This window comes from Triturus cristatus, chromosome 1_1, assembly GCF_964204655.1.
Source record: "Triturus cristatus chromosome 1_1, aTriCri1.1, whole genome shotgun sequence".
Lineage (NCBI taxonomy): Eukaryota > Metazoa > Chordata > Amphibia > Caudata > Salamandridae > Triturus > Triturus cristatus.
Window position 1 is genome coordinate 32,451,850 of NC_140579.1, and position 19,724 is coordinate 32,471,573.

General features: G+C 50.8%; 1 long non-coding RNA gene across 1 annotated transcript; it reads left to right on the top strand.

Moving 5' to 3' along the window:
* The first annotated feature begins 3,210 nt into the window (after nt 1-3,210).
* Nucleotides 3,211-16,126, top strand: LOC146869248 (uncharacterized). The gene is made up of 4 exons (XR_014981360.1): nt 3,211-3,306; nt 13,370-13,471; nt 14,029-14,142; nt 15,595-16,126. It is a non-coding gene; the product is annotated as an uncharacterized LOC146869248 (long non-coding RNA).
* Nucleotides 16,127-19,724: the final 3,598 nt, after the last annotated feature.

Sequence of the window (19,724 nt, forward strand, 5' to 3'; positions counted from 1 at the left end):
GATGTCGGTTCTTTACTGTGACGGAGAGGTGACGTCACAGTGGCGGCGAGGCGGCGGTTCCTTACGATGGTGCGATGTTGAGGGATTCAGGAGTCACCCACGTCGAGTTTCGTCTCCGCCTTGATGAAGCACTGGCGTCAGTAAAGTCGGGGATGCGGTGCGAGTTGGGACGGTGCATCGTGGACGTCATGAGCGGTGTCCTCGGCTCTGGTGCAGGCAGCAGCCTCGGTGATGGGGTTCAGAGTCGATGCGACACGGCGTCAGCAGGTGTCAGGACTACGGTGCAATTCAGAACGGTGCGTCGTGCTCTTCACGAGCGGAGCCCACGGCTTTGGTGCAGGCTACGGCATTGCTTACCGGCATCGGTGTTGCAATTTCCTTCTGTGGCAGCTGAAATGGCAATTCCAGATGCAGAAAGACAGTAGAAATGAAGTCTTTGTGTCCCTGAGACTTCAGAACAGGAAGCCAGCTCTATTTGGCTGGCCTCACAGCTACTTTCAAGGTACCTGAGACCCCCCCACTTAAAGGGAACTTGTGCCACTTTGCGGAGGCACTCTGAGTTGTCAGCTGCAACTACTGGGTAGAATGTGTTGGGGACCACCTGCTCCTCAGACACCAGCTGTCACACTGGCTATGGTGTCTCTCAAAGCCTCCACACTATGGCCATTGATATTCCCCCACTGCCTGTACTTCTTAGTGTTATCAGGCAGATGAGCTCTTGGGGCCATCTCACTGTCTCCTAAAGAGACCAGGGACATTTCTGCAGGACCCCACCCCTCTTGGGCACCAGACTCCTCCTCCAAGGCTACACTAGCCATTTCCAGAGGTGGTGCACCCGTGGGTGCTGTGGTAACCTTCTTGGGACACCTAGGATCCCCTTTGAAGTGGCCCACCTGACCACAATTATAACATGCCCTGGGACCCTTATGAGCTGGCTTACCTGTCGGGACCCATGGTTTCTTTTCACTGGAAGGCTAAATACCCTTACCTTGGTTCCCATGGGAATTTTTTTGGGGCCATTTTTGGAACTCCTGTTCACCCTTGTCCCCCACCCACTCTTCTGCCAGGGACCCTGCCCCCTTTGGTGGAGTCTCCCACATTACCTTTTTGGACCCTGGTACTGACCCAGCGGTCTGCCTCCACGGCAAGCTTCCAGGGTCAGTCAGCTTACTGTCAATCAAGTGCTGGCGTAGCTCTGGAAATCAATTATCTGACAAGTGCTCTCATGCACCCTAATCATAAAGCCTCCGTAAATCATTCACCTTGCTACCCTTCACCCAACCATCCAGTGCTCTGCAAAAATAGGACACATACTCCTACCAGGTACTTGACTCCAGCTTCTTACAGTTTCTAAATTTCTGCCTGTACAGCTCCTGGGTCAACCCATTCCTTGCTACAAAGGCTTCCTTCATAGGGGCATAGGACATCTTATCCTCCGTGGGCAATGCTAGCAATGTTTCCCTTGCTTCACTGATAAAGCGACCCCACAACCAAGCTCCCCAATCTCTTTCAGGGACTCTATGGGACCTCATTGCTAACTCATAGTCCTTAAACCACTGACCAATGTCCTCATGCTTCATGAAATCCTTAATAACCTCCTTGGGGATGTATACCCTCCTTTCTCCAGGCATTGATGGTGCACTGCCGCCATTGGGATTGGTCTCTAGACCTTTGGCTTTCAGATCCAACTCCCTCAACCCTCTTTTATGTTCTAAGAGCATGTTTTTCTCTTCACTCAAATAAAGTTTGTAAAAACAAATAACTCCACCTGGAGGTATTACGACGTTGTGACAGATGAAAAATCCCAAAGTATGGTGCAGACCGCGAAATGCGCAGCATCAGGCGCTGAGTCAAGCAGACCCCCCCCAAAGAACAGTACCTTGGAAAAGATGAAAGCAAAGATGGTGCACGGGGTCGGGCAGGTGATGCTTCATTGGTGTTGGGCGGCGTCGGTTCCTTTACAACCCCTGGGGAGGTGAAGCCTTGGTTCCTTAGTGCGATGAAGGGGAGGTGAGACGTCGGTTCCTTACTGTGTCAGGAAGGTGACGTCACGTTGGTGGGGAGGCGTCAGTTCCTTAAGTCGGTGCGGTGTCGATGGATTCAGAAGTCACCTGCGCTGATGAAGCACTGGCGTCTGTGAAGTCAGGGCTGCGGTGCGAGTTGGGATGGTGCGTTGTGGACGTCACGTGCGGTGTCTTCGGCTCTGGTGCAGGCAGCGGCCTTGGTGATGGCTTCGGGGTTGATGTGGCACGGCATCAGCAGGTGTCTGGCCTAAGGTGCAAGTGCGGGCGGTGCGTCGAGCTCTTCATTGAGCGGTGCCCACGGCTTCGGTGCAGGTTACTTCTTTGCTCGCCGGCGTCCGTGTTGCGATTTCCTTCTGTGGCAGCTGAAACTGCAGTTCCAGATGCAGAAGAAATTAATTCTTTGTGTCCCTGAGACTTCAGAACAGGAGGCAAGCTCTCTTTCAAGCCCTTGGAGATCTTCCTCAAGCAGGGGACACAGCAAACAGCAAAGTCCTTCTCCTTTCCTTGGCAGCAAGTAGCCATAGCAGTCCAACCCCAGACAGCAAAACAGCACAGGGGCAGTATTCCTCCTCAGCTTCTCCAGCTCTTTTCATTGGCAAAGGTTCCTCTTGATTTCCTGAATGATCTGAAGTTCTCGGCCCCAATATTTATACTACAAAAGCCTTTGTTCTCTGGGGGTAGAGGAGCCCTGGGCTCAGTCAAAACTAAGCTCGGACTGAGTTTGCATAGCCGAGCTACGCGAAGCTCGAAGAAGTGGTAAAAAAAACTCTGCAACGCTACGCGGAGTTCCGCGAGCATGCGGAGTTGCTTGTTCCCCATTCTCGCGCATGCTCGCGAGACGTTTCTGCCATGCAGCAACGCGGATTGCGTGTTCGGGGGTAAATATCACACAAACTTCACACGGTCGCCAATGGGCGACACCATCTTGTTTTTCTACTCTTTGTATGGTTCTGGGGCCAGTTTTTGAATCCTGTCAAATCTTTTCACTCCTTTGTTTCTAAAACTTTTTTTCTGATCTTTTTTATTTATTATCTCTCTCTTCCTAAGTGTATATTTTGGATTTATTTCTACTTTTACTGCGTATTACTTGCTTTTTATTTATTTTTCCCATCCCTACTTCAGGCCTGGTTCTGACCATGGGATCCAGGAGCGTCACCACCAGTGGGCGAGGGTGCGCTGAGCGTTGTTTCGCTGCTCTGAGGTCCGGTGCGCCCACACCAGCTGACTCACCCATGGTCCGACATCCTGGCCTGGGAGCTAGGTGTTGAGGTCGTGTGGCTTGGTGAGTAGCTAATTATATTTATATTACTATTGTGTGTTCTGTTCTGTGTTATTGCGAATATTATTTTTTTCCCAAATAGCAAGAAAGTTACGTTTAAAAATCTTATATTATGTGATTGTTATTCTTCTAGACAGGTACTCGGCGCTACAAATCTTACTTGTTTGCAACTTTGTGATCACTTTGGCCGATTTTATGTAAGAGAGGTTGGAGAACTTAAGTTAGGTAATGTTAGAGAGACTCCTTTCCTTTGTCCTGTCACTAAGATAGTGGTGTTAGGTAGGTAGTTATTATAGTTAGTTACTTAGTATTAGTTGGTAATTTTTTAGCGGTCCGTGTGACGTGTCCTCTGTCACGTGCTGCTGACTCCAGTCCTTAGTACACAGCTTTCCAAATTTTTCATGTTGCTGACACACTTTTTGGAGATGCATCATTTTGGGACACAGTAAGGCAGTGTAGCGAGCGAGCGTAGCAAGCAAGCCCGAACCCTTTAAGAGGGTTTCGGGGGGGTTCTCACAGGAAGAAAATTTGGAAAGAAAAGTGGGCAAATTGTGCATTTTCAAGCAAATTTGAGACCATGAGGTTGAACACAGGCCGCTGCAGCGGATGCCTTCGTCCAATGAGCCACCAGACCCGGCATACACACATCTCTCTCTCTCTCTCTCTCTCTCTCTCTCTCTCTCTCTCTCTCTCTCTCTCTCTCTCTCTATCTCTATCTCTATCCCTCTCTCTATCTCTATCTCTCTCTCTCTCTCTCTCTCTCTCTCTCTCTTTCTCTCACTCTCACCCTCCCTCTCTCTGTCTCCCTCTGTCTCCCTCTCTCTGTCTCCCTGCCTCTCCCTCCTTCTGTCTCCTGTTCTCTTCCTCCCTCTGTCTCCCTCCCTCTCTCTCTTCCTCTGTCTCCCTCCCTCTGTCTCCCTCCCTCTGTCTCCCTCCCTCCCCTCTGTTTCCCTCCCTCTCCCTCTCCCTCTGTCTCCCTCTCGCGCTCCCTCTGTCTGTCTCCCTCTGGCTCTCTCCCTCGGCCTCCCTCCCTCTTTCTCCCTCTCTCTCTGTCCCCCTCTGTCTCCCTCTCTCTGTCTCCCTCCCTCTCCCTCCCTCTGTCACCCTCTCTCTCTCCCTCTGTCTCTCTCTCTCTCTCCCTCTGTCTCTCTCTCCGTCTCCCTCTCTGTCTGTCTCTGCCTCTGTCTGTCCCTGTCTTTGTCTGTCCCTGTATGTTGCTGTCTCCCTCCCTCTGTCTCCCTCTCTGTCTCTTTGTCTCTGTCTGCCTCAGCCTCTATCTGTCTGCCCCTGTCTCTCCCTCTATCTGTCTCTGACTGTCCCTGTCTCAGTCTGTCTCTGTCTGTCTGTCTGTCTCCCTCCCTCTCTCTATCTCTGTCTCCCTCCTCCTCTCTCTCTGTCTCCCTCCCTTTCCCTCCCTCTTTCTCCCTCTGTCTGTTTCCCTCTGTCTGTTTCCCTCTGTCTCTCTCCCTCTGTCTCTCTCCCTCTGTCTCTCTCCCTCTGTCTCCCTCTCTCCCTCTGTCTCCCTCCCTCCCTCGGTCTCCCTCTCTCTCTCCCTCTCTCTCCGTCTCCCTCTCTCCCCCTCTGTCTCCCTCCCTCTGTCTGTCTCCCTCTCCTTCCCTCTGTCTCCGCCTGACTCCCTCCCTCTGTCTTCCTCTGCCTCCCTCCCTCTGTCTAGCACTCTCTCTGTCTCCCTCTGTCTCCCTCTCTCTGTCTCCCTCCCTCTCCTCTCTCTGTCATCCTCTCTCTCTCTCTCCCTCTGTATCCCTCCGTCTCCCTCTCCGCCTCCCTCTCTGTCTCGCTGCCTCTCTCTGTCTCAGTCTCTGTCTCTATCTGTCTGTCTGTCCCTGTCTCTGTCTGTTCCTGTATGTCGCTGTCTCACTCCCTCTGTCTCCCTCTCCGTCTCTGTCCGTCTCTGCCTATATCTGTCTGCCCCTGTCCCTGTCTCTGCCTCTGCCTCTATCTGTCTGTCTGTCCCTGTATGTCTGTCTCTGTCTGTCTCCCTCCCTCTCTCTGTCTCCCTCTCTCTCTGTCTCCCTCCCTCTCTCTATCTCTCTCTCTCTCTCTCTCCCGCTCTCTCTGTCTCCTTCTCTCTCTGTCTCCCTCTGTCTCCCTTCCTCTGTCTGTCCCCTCTTGTCTGTCCCCTCTTGTCTGTCCCCTCTTGTCGGTCCCCTCTTGTCTGTCCCCTCTTGTCTGTCTCCCCCCTCTGTCTCCCTCCATCTTTCTCCCCTCCATCTGTCCCCCTCCCTCTGTCTCCCTGTCTCTCTGTCTCCTCCCTCTGTCTCTCTCCCTCTGTCTCTCTCCCTCTGTCTGTCTCTATCTGTCTCCCTCTATTTGTCTCCCTCTCTCTGTCTACCTCTCCCTCCCTCTGTCTACCCCGGACCCCCTCCCTCTGTCTTCCTCCCTCTGTCTCCCGTGTTTTCCCTCTCTCTCTGTCTCCCTCCCACTGTCTGTCTCCCTCTGTCTCCCTCCCTCTGTCACCCTCTCTCTCTCTGTCTCCCTCCCTCTGTCACCCTCGTTCCCTCTGTCTCCCTCCGTCTGTTGCCCTCTGTCTCCCTCTGTCTCCGTCCCTCTGCCTCCCTCCCTCTGTCTCCCTCTCTCTCTCTGTCTCCCTCCCTCTCTCTGTCTCACTCTGTCTCCCTCTATCTGTCTCCCTCTCTCTCTCTCCCTCTGTCTCCCTCCCTCTCCGCCTCCCTCTCTGTCTCTCTGCCTCTCTTTGTCTCAGTCTCTGCCTCTATCTGTCTGTCCCTGTCCATGTCTCCCTGCCTCTATCTGTCTTTCTGTCCCTGTCTCTGTCTGTCCCTGTATGTCGTTGTCTCACTCCCTCTGTCTCCCTCTCCGTCTTTATGTCTGTGTCTGTCTCTGCCTCTATCTGTCTACCCCTGTCCCTGTATCTGTCTCTGTCTGTCCCTGTATGTCTGTCTCTGTCTCTATTAATCTCTGTCTGTCTGTCTCCCTCCCTCTCTCTCTCTGTCTCCCTCTCCCTCTCTCTCTGTCTACCTCCCTCTCTCTATCTCTCTCTCTCCCTCTCTCTCTCTCTGTCTCCCTCTCTCTCTGTCTCTTTCTCTCTGTCTCCCTCTCTCTCTGTCTCTTTCTCTCTGTCTCCTTCTCTCTCTGTCTCCCTCTCTCTCTCTCTGTCTCCCTCCCTCTCTTTCCCTCTTGTCTCCCTACCTCTTGTCTCCCTCCCTCTTGTCTCCCTCCCTCTTGTCTCCCTCCCTCTTGTCTGTCTCCCTCTTGTTTCTCTCCCTCCCTCGGTCTCCCTCCCTCTGTCTCCCTCCAGCTGTCTCCCTCCAGCTGTCTCCCTCTAGCTGTCTCCCTCCAGCTGTCTCCCTCCAGCTGTCTCCCTCCAGCTGTCTCCATCCCTCTGTCTCCATCCCTCTGTCTCCATCCCTCTGTCAACCTCCTCCCTCTGTCTGTCTCCCTCTGTCTGTCTCCCTCTGTCTGTCTCCCTCTGTCTGTCTCCCTCCCCCTGTCTCCCTCCCTCTGTCTCCCTCCCTCCCCTCTGTTTCCCTCCCTCTCCCTCTCCCTCTGTCTCCGTCTCGCGCTCCCTCTGTCTGTCTCCCTCTGTCTCCCTCCCTCCCCTCTGTTTCCCTCCCTCTCCCTCTCCCTATGTCTCCCTCTCGCGCTCCCTCTGTCTGTCTCCCTCTGGCTCTCTCCCTCGGCCTCCCTCCCTCTGTCTCCCTCTCTCTGTCCCCCTCTGTCTCCCTCTCTCTGTCTCCCTCCCTCTGTCACCCTCTCTCTCTCCCTCTGTCTCTCTCTCCGTCTCCCTCTCTGTCTGTCTCTGCCTCTGTCTGTCCCTGTCTCTGTCTGTCCCTGTATGTTGCTGTCTCCCTCCCTCTGTCTCCCTCTCTGTCTCTTTGTCTCTGTCCGCCTCAGCCTCTATCTGTCTCTCCCTCTATCTGTCTCTGACTGTCCCTGTCTCAGTCTGTCTCTGTCTGTCTGTCTGTCTCCCTCTCTCTATCTCTGTCTCCCTCCTCCTCTCTCTCTGTCTCCCTCCCTTTCCCTCCCTCTTTCTCCCTCTGTCTGTTTCCCTCTGTCTGTTTCCCTCTGTCTCTCTCCCTCTGTCTCTCTCTCTCTCTGTCTCTCTCCCTCTGTCTCTCTCCCTCTGTCACCCTCTCTCCCTCTGTCTCCCTCCCTCCCTCGGTCTCCCTCTCTCTCTCCCTCTCCCTCCGTCTCCCTCTCTCCCCCTCTGTCTCCCTCCCTCTGTCTGTCTCCCTCTCCTTCCCTCTGTCTCCGCCTGACTCCCTCCCTCTGTCTTCCTCTGCCTCCCTCCCTCTGTCTAGCTCTCTCTCTGTCTCCCTCTCTCTGTCTCCCTCCCTCTCCTCTCTCTGTCATCCTCTCTCTCTCTCTCCCTCTGTATCCCTCCGTCTCCCTCTCCGCCTCCCTCTCTGTCTCTCTGCCTCTCTCTGTCTCAGTCTCTGTCTCTATCTGTCTGTCTGTCCCTGTCTCTGTCTGTTCCTGTATGTCGCTGTCTCACTCCCTCTGTCTCCCTCTCCGTCTCTGTCCGTCTCTGCCTATATCTGTCTGCCCCTGTCCCTGTCTCTGCCTCTGCCTCTATCTGTCTGTCTGTCCCTGTATGTCTGTCTCTGTCTGTCTCCCTCCCTCTCTCTGTCTCCCTCTCTCTCTGTCTCCCTCCCTCTCTCTATCTCTCTCTCTCTCTCTCTCCCGCTCTCTCTGTCTCCTTCTCTCTCTGTCTCCCTCTGTCTCCCTTCCTCTGTCTGTCCCCTCTTGTCTGTCCCCTCTTGTCTGTCCCCTCTTGTCTGTCCCCTCTTGTCGGTCCCCTCTTGTCTGTCCCCTCTTGTCTGTCTCCCCCCTCTGTCTCCCTCCATCTGTCTCCCCTCCATCTGTCCCCCTCCCTCTGTCTCCCTGTCTCTCTGTCTCCTCCCTCTGTCTCTCTCCCTCTGTCTCTCTCCCTCTGTCTGTCTCTATCTGTCTCCCTCTATTTGTCTCCCTCTCTCTGTCTACCTCTCCCTCCCTCTGTCTACCCCGGACCCCCTCCCTCTGTCTTCCTCCCTCTGTCTCCCGTGTTTTCCCTCTCTCTCTGTCTCCCTCCCACTGTCTGTCTCCCTCTGTCTCCCTCCCTCTGTCACCCTCTCTCTCTCTGTCTCCCTCCCTCTGTCACCCTCGTTCCCTCTGTCTCCCTCCGTCTGTTGCCCTCTGTCTCCCTCTGTCTCCGTCCCTCTGCCTCCCTCCCTCTGTCTCCCTCTCTCTCTCTGTCTCCCTCCCTCTCTCTGTCTCACTCTGTCTCCCTCTATCTGTCTCCCTCTCTCTCTCTCCCTCTGTCTCCCTCCCTCTCCGCCTCCCTCTCTGTCTCTCTGCCTCTCTTTGTCTCAGTCTCTGCCTCTATCTGTCTGTCCCTGTCCATGTCTCCCTGCCTCTATCTGTCTTTCTGTCCCTGTCTCTGTCTGTCCCTGTATGTCGTTGTCTCACTCCCTCTGTCTCCCTCTCCGTCTTTATGTCTGTGTCTGTCTCTGCCTCTATCTGTCTACCCCTGTCCCTGTATCTGTCTCTGTCTGTCCCTGTATGTCTGTCTCTGTCTCTATTAATCTCTGTCTGTCTGTCTCCCTCCCTCTCTCTCTCTGTCTCCCTCTCCCTCTCTCTCTGTCTACCTCCCTCTCTCTATCTCTCTCTCTCCCTCTCTCTCTCTCTGTCTCCCTCTCTCTCTGTCTCTTTCTCTCTGTCTCCCTCTCTCTCTGTCTCTTTCTCTCTGTCTCCTTCTCTCTCTGTCTCCCTCTCTCTCTCTCTGTCTCCCTCCCTCTCTTTCCCTCTTGTCTCCCTACCTCTTGTCTCCCTCCCTCTTGTCTCCCTCCCTCTTGTCTCCCTCCCTCTTGTCTGTCTCCCTCTTGTTTCTCTCCCTCCCTCGGTCTCCCTCCCTCTGTCTCCCTCCAGCTGTCTCCCTCCAGCTGTCTCCCTCTAGCTGTCTCCCTCCAGCTGTCTCCCTCCAGCTGTCTCCCTCCAGCTGTCTCCATCCCTCTGTCTCCATCCCTCTGTCTCCATCCCTCTGTCAACCTCCTCCCTCTGTCTGTCTCCCTCTGTCTGTCTCCCTCTGTCTGTCTCCCTCTGTCTGTCTCCCTCTGTCTGTCTCCCTCTGTCTGTCTCCCTCCCCCTGTCTCCCTCCCTCTGTCTCCCTCCCTCCCCTCTGTTTCCCTCCCTCTCCCTCTCCCTCTGTCTCCGTCTCGCGCTCCCTCTGTCTGTCTCCCTCTGTCTCCCTCCCTCCCCTCTGTTTCCCTCCCTCTCCCTCTCCCTATGTCTCCCTCTCGCGCTCCCTCTGTCTGTCTCCCTCTGGCTCTCTCCCTCGGCCTCCCTCCCTCTGTCTCCCTCTCTCTGTCCCCCTCTGTCTCCCTCTCTCTGTCTCCCTCCCTCTGTCACCCTCTCTCTCTCCCTCTGTCTCTCTCTCCGTCTCCCTCTCTGTCTGTCTCTGCCTCTGTCTGTCCCTGTCTCTGTCTGTCCCTGTATGTTGCTGTCTCCCTCCCTCTGTCTCCCTCTCTGTCTCTTTGTCTCTGTCCGCCTCAGCCTCTATCTGTCTCTCCCTCTATCTGTCTCTGACTGTCCCTGTCTCAGTCTGTCTCTGTCTGTCTGTCTGTCTCCCTCTCTCTATCTCTGTCTCCCTCCTCCTCTCTCTCTGTCTCCCTCCCTTTCCCTCCCTCTTTCTCCCTCTGTCTGTTTCCCTCTGTCTGTTTCCCTCTGTCTCTCTCCCTCTGTCTCTCTCTCTCTCTGTCTCTCTCCCTCTGTCTCTCTCCCTCTGTCACCCTCTCTCCCTCTGTCTCCCTCCCTCCCTCGGTCTCCCTCTCTCTCTCCCTCTCCCTCCGTCTCCCTCTCTCCCCCTCTGTCTCCCTCCCTCTGTCTGTCTCCCTCTCCTTCCCTCTGTCTCCGCCTGACTCCCTCCCTCTGTCTTCCTCTGCCTCCCTCCCTCTGTCTAGCTCTCTCTCTGTCTCCCTCTGTCTCCCTCTCTCTGTCTCCCTCCCTCTCCTCTCTCTGTCATCCTCTCTCTCTCTCTCCCTCTGTATCCCTCCGTCTCCCTCTCCGCCTCCCTCTCTGTCTCTCTGCCTCTCTCTGTCTCAGTCTCTGTCTCTATCTGTCTGTCTGTCCCTGTCTCTGTCTGTTCCTGTATGTCGCTGTCTCACTCCCTCTGTCTCCCTCTCCGTCTCTGTCCGTCTCTGCCTATATCTGTCTGCCCCTGTCCCTGTCTCTGCCTCTGCCTCTATCTGTCTGTCTGTCCCTGTATGTCTCCCTCTCTCTCTGTCTCCCTCCCTCTCTCTATCTCTCTCTCTCTCTCTCTCCCGCTCTCTCTGTCTCCTTCTCTCTCTGTCTCCCTCTGTCTCCCTTCCTCTGTCTGTCCCCTCTTGTCTGTCCCCTCTTGTCTGTCCCCTCTTGTCTGTCCCCTCTTGTCGGTCCCCTCTTGTCTGTCCCCTCTTGTCTGTCTCCCCCCTCTGTCTCCCTCCATCTGTCTCCCCTCCATCTGTCCCCCTCCCTCTGTCTCCCTGTCTCTCTGTCTCCTCCCTCTGTCTCTCTCCCTCTGTCTCTCTCCCTCTGTCTGTCTCTATCTGTCTCCCTCTATTTGTCTCCCTCTCTCTGTCTACCTCTCCCTCCCTCTGTCTACCCCGGACCCCCTCCCTCTGTCTTCCTCCCTCTGTCTTCTGTGTTTTCCCTCTCTCTCTGTCTCCCTCCCACTGTCTGTCTCCCTCCCTCTGTCACCCTCTCTCTCTCTGTCTCCCTCCCTCTGTCACCCTCGTTCCCTCTGTCTCCCTCTGTCTGTTGCCCTCTGTCTCCCTCTGTCTCCGTCCCTCTGCCTCCCTCCCTCTGTTTCCCTCTCTCTCTCTCTCTGTCTCCCTCCCTCTCTCTGTCTCACTCTGTCTCCCTCTATCTGTCTCCCTCTCTCTCTCTCCCTCTGTCTCCCTCCCTCTCCCTCTCCGCCTCTCTCTCTGTCTCTCTGCCTCTCTTTGTCTCAGTCTCTGCCTCTATCTGTCTGTCCCTGTCCATGTCTCCCTGCCTCTATCTGTCTTTCTGTCCCTGTCTCTGTCTGTCCCTGTATGTCGTTGTCTCACTCCCTCTGTCTCCCTCTCCGTCTTTATGTCTGTGTCTATCTCTGCCTCTATCTGTCTGCCCCTGTCCCTGTATCTGTCTCTGTCTGTCCCTGTATGTCTGTCTCTGTCTCTATCTATCTCTGTCTGTCTGTCTCCCTCCCTCTCTCTGTCTCTCTCTCTGTCTCCCTCTCCCTCTCTCTCTGTCTACCTCCCTCTCTCTATCTCTCCCTCTCTCTCTCTCTGTCTCCCTCTCTCTCTGTCTCTTTCTCTCTGTCTCCCTCTCTCTCTGTCTCTTTCTCTCTGTATCCTTCTCTCTCTGTCTCCCTCTCTCTCTCTGTCTCCCTCCCTCTCTTTCCCTCTTGTCTCCCTCCCTTTGTCTCCCTCCCTCTTGTCTCCCTCCCTCTTGTCTCCCTCCCTCTTGTCTCTCTCCCTCCCTCTGTCTCCCTCCCTCTGTCTCCCTCCAGCTGTCTCCCTCCAGCTGTCTCCCTCTAGCTGTCTCCCTCCAGCTGTCTCCCTCCAGCTGTCTCCCTCCAGCTGTCTCCATCCCTCTGTCCCCATCCCTCTGTCTCCATCCCTCTGTCAACCTCCTCCCTCTGTCTGTCTCCCTCTGTCTGTCTCCCTCTGTCTGTCTCCCTCCCCCTGTCTCCCTCCCCCTGTCTCCCTCCCTCTGTCTCCCTCCCTCTGTCTCTCTGCCTCCCTCTCTCTGCCTCCCTCTCTCTGCCTCCCTCTCTCTGCCTCCATCCCTCTGCCTCCGTCCCTCTGTCCCCGTCCCTCTGTCTCGTCCCTCTCTCTGTGTCTCCCTCCCTCTGTCTCCCCCTCCCTCTGTCTCCCCCCCTCTGTCTCCCCCTCTCTGTGTCTCCCTCTCTCTGTGTCTCCCTCTCTGTGTCTCCCCCTCTCTGTGTCTCCCCCTCTCTGTGTCTCCCTCTCTCTGTGTCTCCCTCTCTCTGTGTCTCCCTCTCTCTGTGTCTCACTCTCTCTGTCTCCCTCTCTTTGTCTCCCTCCCTCTCCCTCCCTCTGTCTACCCCGGACTCCCTTCCTCTGTCTCCCTCCGTCTGTCTCCCTCTGTCCCCCATGTTTTCCCTCTCTCTCTCTGTCTGTCTCCCTCCCTCTGCCTCCCTCTATCTGTCTCCCTCTGTCTGTCTCCCTCGCTCTGTCGCCCTCCTCCCTCTGTCTCCATCTGTCTGTTGCCCTCTGTCTCCATCCCTCTCTCCCTCTCTATCGTCCTCCCTCTGTCTCCCTCTCTCTCTGTCTTCCTCTCTCTCTCTCTCTCCCTCTCCCTCCCTCTGCCTCCCTCCCGCTGTCTTCCTCCCTCTATCTCTCTCCCTCTGCCTCCCTCCCACTGTCTTCCTCCCTCTGTCTGTCACCTCACCCCAGCATCCCAGGGATACACACAGCCGCACCCGAGTACTTCGCAGGTCTTTAAAAGACCATTTACTGGGAGACATTATGCAATAGATGAGGCATAGTGAGAAGAAAGCTTTCAAAGGAATGCCTCTTAATTAGCAGCAGTTATGTGCTAAGTGCCTGTTAATACCAGTGTCATCCCGCGACACACCCACCATTTGCAGGCAACACAGTACTGTGTCAGGACACACAGTTTGGAAAGCTCTACCTTAGTAGAACCTTTTGTAGTTTGGTGTATGCAATATGCATGCGTCCATCTATGCATTTTTGAGGACTAAAATAAATAGAAATGCAGACATAGTGGACAATTGTCCAGTTGATTCATTGATGATTGCAAATGAGATCGGAACTTAGAAGAAGCAAATATAATTTTTGGAAAACTCATTCCGATTGTCTTTGGAATTGGTGGGCTAGGTGGTACTTAGGTTTGGATTCTGGAATCGGAATGGAACACTGGATTAATAAATAAAATACCTAGATGGTCGCGATCACAATACTACTAGTCGATCAGATTAGATAGGTCAATTTTATTGCAATTGTCGTTTCCTGCCAAAAAATCTTATTAGAGCGTTTTTTAAAATATTTATTATTTGTTTCACACCAATCAATTTTTGTCTCTTTATTATGTCTTACATGATCAGCATCCAGGGGCAAGAAGTAAGACACCTGGGTCTGAGGCGGGGGCTGGAGATGCGCCCAGGGCCAGGATTGCTCCTCTACAGATGGCTCTGCTGCTGGCCCCAGTAGGTGCTCCTTTTGTTTTTATTAATAAGTATATTGCCCTAACTTATAATGCAACTTATTTTTTTTAGCTATTATTTTTGTTTCCAAATTCTATTTTTTTACCAAATCTACTTCGATCTATCTGTTTCTAAATTCTTCTTAACCCCGCATTACCTAACTACTTAGTTATTATAATTATAGTGGCAGTTTCTTTTTACATCAATCTAACTGCCTCTGGTCTGACTCTGTCTGTAGCTTGCTCAGATGGCCACTATTTTCTTTTTTTAAAGTTTTAAAACTCAGATTCAGCAATAGCTTAAGCCACTGAGTCCAGTCCTTTGGGTTGGACTGTTCTTGAGATGCTTTTCAAAAATTGCCAATAACAAAATGCCCTTCCAGATATTTTACTATTTTTGATAGGATAGGACACAACACTGCTGTCTACTCTACTCTAGTACCTGATTTATACTAGTGATGTGTGTGGTGTATATATGTATTGTATTTTCAATATTGCTAGAGAAAAATAAATTGGGGGATTCACATATGGCATCTAAAAAATGGCTAATGTTTTTTCTAGGCATACCGACCACCAGTGCAGGGGCCTGTGGCGGGGCAGGCGACGCCAGCCAGGAGGGAGCAGATGCGGCAGCTACTGCAGGGGTGGGTTAACCTGCAGCAGTGACAGACAGTGGTAAGTTATATTCCTTATTTGTTGACAATACACACTCGCTACAAGGGTGTACACTGTACTGTTGAGAGAGACTAAGTTGTGAACAATGGTTGAAGAAGACACCCTTTACTTATCATTAGCAATAGCATTAGCGGCAGGAGTTGAGTAACTAATGGCCTCTTCTATCTGACTTCAACTCAACTGGGAAAGTTTTATGAAGAAGACTATGAGTCAGATGACCGTGATGGATGGGTTGAACGAAAAGGTAAAGGATGGAAGGAGGGAGGACAGGTGACATGTGATAAATGACTGGCAGAGAAGGATGCGTTGGATCAGATGCATAGGTGGTTAAAGGATGGTTGAAAGGTGAAAGAAAGGATGCCTGCCTGGGTGGGTGAAACTGTATGGGCGATAGGAATCCTCCGGGGGGTTTGATGGGTCAAACTCAAAGGCAAGCAAGGAAGGACGAATGGGTGGTGGTTTAAAAAAAATGCAAATGTACGTTGTTGGTGAAAGGTTTATTGAGAGATTAAGAAGAATCATAGCCATGTTTACTTTGAATGGATGGATGCCTGGATGGTATTCAATCATAGCAGAGGTGGAGACTGTCACTGGATGAAGACAATGTGAAAGAAAAATAAACAGAGCCAGAGTAGCAAAGCCAAGGGTGAAGAATAGAATAAGATTAAAATAAAAAATATATAAAGCTAGTATATAATGCAGTGATAAATTAAAAAATCGCTGGGAGGAGAAACAAGGACTGTTTTTTCAAGGTTGTATTTCCAAATACTCCCTTGACCCACAGTAGTTTGCAAGCACAGCATATATATTGTGTATGTATGTACCCATACCCACCCATTATCAATCGTCTCCCTCTGACTCTCAGGCCCACTCCCTTCCTATGTCACTTTCAATCGTGTCAGCCTGCCATAGGTGGCCTATCGGCTGCATGGTTGGTTACACAAACAATCAATTGTACCTCACGTCGCCCCTTATATAATCAATGATCATTCAGATCAGATATCATCTGCCTTGTTGTAGTAGTCAGGGTGAAAGTGAAATTGAGAAGTTGCCATTGATGTAACAGAGTATGGCCATAATAGAAAAATAAGATAATTGTGTAGTTATAGACTACAGCTGCCCCACCTGCAGACAGTGGTAAATAAAAATAACGTGAGTCTGCGACACGAGTATGTCTGTCTAGGGCACAAGCTGACTGAGCTAGCATGCCTACAAGGTTAATTTAGCTAAACGAGAGAGAGAAGAATAAGACTTGTCTACTCCATAGTGCCTAGCAGTAATGCCTGAAACTCCCACTGATGTTAGAGGCCGAGGAAGTGGGAGGATACCACAAATGTTATGTACTGTGCTTGCTAGTGCTGTGCCACTATAATTTTATTTGTATAATTAATTTTGTGTTACTGTTTTGCTAAGAGTATTGGCTACAATTGTCTTTTTTCTTTCTTGATATAGCTACTTCTTCCCAAACGAACTAACCACCAAACAGAAAGGAGTTAGCAGCCATGGCCCAGCAATGGAAGCTGAAGGCCATCCGTACCGAATATCGGCGGCTTGTAGTTCTGGCACAGGAGGAGGAAGAGGCGGCAGCAGCTGCAGCCTCCTCCAATGTCCCGGCCCCCAGCCAGGCCCCCCAGTTCCTCCAGTGGTACAGCGCCGTGGTCTGGCAACAGCCCTCCGCACTTCTTTGAACAGTGCTACCCACCCCTCTGCATACAACTGTAAGGCATTTAAGCTCCACATGCTCCTCCGGGTGGTGCGCCTAGAGGAGCAGATAAAGGCCCTGGAGAGTAACCGGCGAGCCCGCCACTAGAACTCCGTCGCCTTGCCCCTTTTCTTATCTTTTTTCGGGTGGGTGGGAATTGGGAATTTGGGAAAAGTTGGGGTTTATTTATGGACAATGGAATGGACATTGGACTCGTATGGACATTTGTTGAGGTTAGGAAAAGGGGTGGGTCAGGTGTTGTGTTTTTTTTCCATTAGTTTATTTGTTAAGGCAATACATTATTTATAGTTTATATATGATGTATATGTTTTGTGGTGGGGTTAATCTTTTACTTCACACAGTTTCCTTTGCTGCTGCTGGGCCGCTGCCAGTTTTTGATTTGAATAATCTACCGATAGTATAACACACCAACAGATAGATGCAGTACCCTCACTTGCGACTTGTCCTACTAGTACTGTCAGTCTCTCCTTCTAGTTTATGCAGTCTGCAACTAAAACCCCTATGGTCTCAGAAGGGTGTGGGTGTGTGAATGAATGAATGAATTTCCATATTGTTAATTATGCCTCCCCAAACTTCTTCTCTTACATGTGATTGATGTATGGCAATGGTTTGGTTTCCCAAGGTGCCATGGTGGTGGTAGCAGTAGTAGTAGACACTGACAGTAGCATTTGCAAAAAAAAAAAAATGAGACAGTCACCTGAGGGAGAATCGGGAATGAGTATAGTACACAAGAAGACTGCCAAACAAGAAACCATGATGATAATAAGCAATGATCCATATTGGTGTAAATTTAACTTAGTCACACCTCAATATAAATCGCACAGCCCGGGGAAAGAGGGTTATAGTTGGATGAATGGTTGGGAAGGGGGGTTTGGGGAAAGGTTTGACAAAGACAAACACTACACATGGACAGCATACAATCTTGGCAGCCGACCATCATAAATCTGTTAAGGAAAAAAAAGGAAATGCATGCATGATGATGACTTACTTGATGAGTAGTACTATACTAGTAGAACAGGGCAGCAGTATATTATTAATTATTATTATTATGCAATTGCCTTGCCTGTCCACCCCCAGAGAGACTCAAGTTACATAAATTGTATGTTCTGTTGTACCAGGCCTCCTTTTAAAGCTAGCAAAGAAAATTAGAAAATATCTGTAGGAGTCAAATATAAACAAACATAATAAACAACAACACACACAGTCGTAATGATTGAAGAGATAAAATCAATCAAATGAAATGATGGTACTATAATTATGGTCAACTTGGGAGTTGCATCTCGGCATTCATCTTGGTCCTTCTGTGGATTGTCCGTCCGTCAATCTTGGGTGCCTGCCTGGCAGATGCGCTTTGGTAAGGTAAGTGTGAGTTATGTTTCCCAGTATAGCAGAGGGTAAAGCCCGGCCTGTAAGTGTAGATGGAAAAACAAAAAGGATATTGAAAAATCAAGGAGAAAAGTAAAGTTAAACTGCATAAATTAAGGAGGAGTGCAACAAGAAAACTTTCAGAGGCGGCATTACTAAATCATGTCTACTCTGTTTCCAGCAGTATGGTGTCCAACTCTGCAGTGTCCCAAGTGAGTCCAGAATCAAAAATGCAATGGATCGGCATGCAGTAGAACAATTTTGTTATTGAACAATAAGAAGGCAAACATTGACTTGAGTCACTTTTTTGTGTGTAGATTAAATACTAGTAGACATCATGCACAACAACACAAACACCAATCACTCAGTCTGTGTGCAGTGCATGCCATTAACATTTACCTGTTCTTCCGGGGCAGTCTCTCTAGGCTCGGAAAGGAGGATAGATATATAGTCAGGTTCTTTGATGGGACTCAACCAGGCAGGCACACATCTCACATTTGTTGTACTATTCTCCATCCAATGGCTGGCTTGAGGGAAATACTTCTTCACTGACTGCACACAGTTGCAACTCCAATTCAGCAATAAAAGACTAAGACGGTAGTGATGGATTTGTTGTGATTCGAACCAAAAAGACAATGAGACACACAAATAATAAAATTAAACAATATTCCTTAGCTATATCTTTTTGGGGGGCTTTTTTGGGGTGTCAAAGCAAGAAAGAAAGTAACTTGAAAGCCTAGTTGTCAGGGAAGTAGAGCTTGTCCTCAAACTCTAGTGGTTCACCCAGAAGTAGGTCATCTAACACACTACTTCCATGACCTGAGTTGCTGTCATCATCTTCCTGCTGTGCTACTTCAGGTATGGTTTAATCCGGTGGTATAAAGTGGTGATTTTGATCATGGTTAACCTCTCCATGTTTTGGCGCGAGAGACTGGTCCTACTCACTGTCAGAATGGCACCAGCAGCACTGAAAACATGCTCAGCAGAGACACTAGCGACAGGGCAAGCCAGATAGTTTATCGCCAGCCTGCTGAGCACTAGCCATTGGCACCTTTTCCCATACCAATACAGCAATGGATTTTGATCAAAGTAGACGTCTGTTGGGTCATCTAGATAGGCCTAGACCATCTGCTCAATGCTCATGGGTGCTCCGCTTTGCTCGGCCTCTTTTGCCTTTGCCTCAGCACTGAACTTAGACCCTTGCTGTAGAAACCATTCCTGTGCCGACTTTGGGGCTGATGCTCCTGTTGTTGTTGATGTTGTTCTTAGTGGTTTTGGCTTCTCTGAGCCAACCGCACATCCCTCAGGCTCTAAAGTTCAACTTGAAGCCGGCTGCCCTGCAGTACTTGTTGTGCCCTGGGGTAGCTGGCCTCTAATTCCCGGCCGTTCTTTTTCTAAGTGACTGGCATCCACAGCTATCCAAGTGATGTAGATGGCAACATCCCCGTCTGAAAAAGGAATGAAAGTGTGCAGTAATGGTTTGTACCGTGGATCCAGAATTGTGGCACAAATGTAATGGTTGGATGACACAATGTCTCTTTGCACCCATGTATTTTCAAATAAGTGAAGGGTTAAGCTCTCCACCAACTCATATGCTTCTTTTTTTTCCTCCACACCTGCGTACATTGCAGACACCCCATTCAGCTGTTCCTGTTCCATGTGCAACAATGAGATAGCGCGGTCCAAAGTACAGTCCTCCTTGCTGACTTCACGTGTGAAGACCTCAAAAGGAAGTAGCATCTCGGTCAGGCATTTAACCAGGCCCATTGGTACATCTCAGTGATCATGCCTTTCACAGTAGCATCCCCTATTTGTGTGGCATATTAATTGATTGGTCTCTACTGCTCAAACTGATGTTCAAGCATGTAATAAGTTGAGTTCCAACATGTTGGCACCTCCTGGATGAGTGCTTTAACTGGCATTCTATTATCACTTTGAATGATCCTCAGCTGCTTTCCGGCTTTAAAAGAATGGCTGAAATGTGTGCAGATTCTTTTGAAGGAGGTCAGTAATTTGCTGACTAGGTTTTCTTTTTTCAAAAAGTCTTGAACAATGATGTTAATGCAGTGCGCCAAACACAGGACCCTCATATAGCCATGGCCTTAACTATATTACTGCCATTGTCTGTGGCAACAAAACCAAAGCTAAGCCCTCTTGGTCGCAGCCATTCAAAGACCTTGCTGTCAAAGTCTTCCAAAATGTTTGCAGCAGTATGAGGTTTCTCCATTGCGAGCATGGTTACAGTTTTCTCTAACCCCCCACAAAAGAGATCCATTGTGCAGTGATGCATATGTAATCAGTGGATTGGCAACTGGTCCACATGTCTGTTGTCAGGTGGATAGTGTGAACAGCACTCTGGTGCAAAGCTTGTCCAAGCAATTCCAGGATGTCGTGATGTAGTGCTGTAGTGCTGGAACAGCTACTCTGGGGAAATAGGACCACCTGGAAACCTTCCATTTCGAGCTGATGGCTGCCACAAATTCAAGAAAACCCA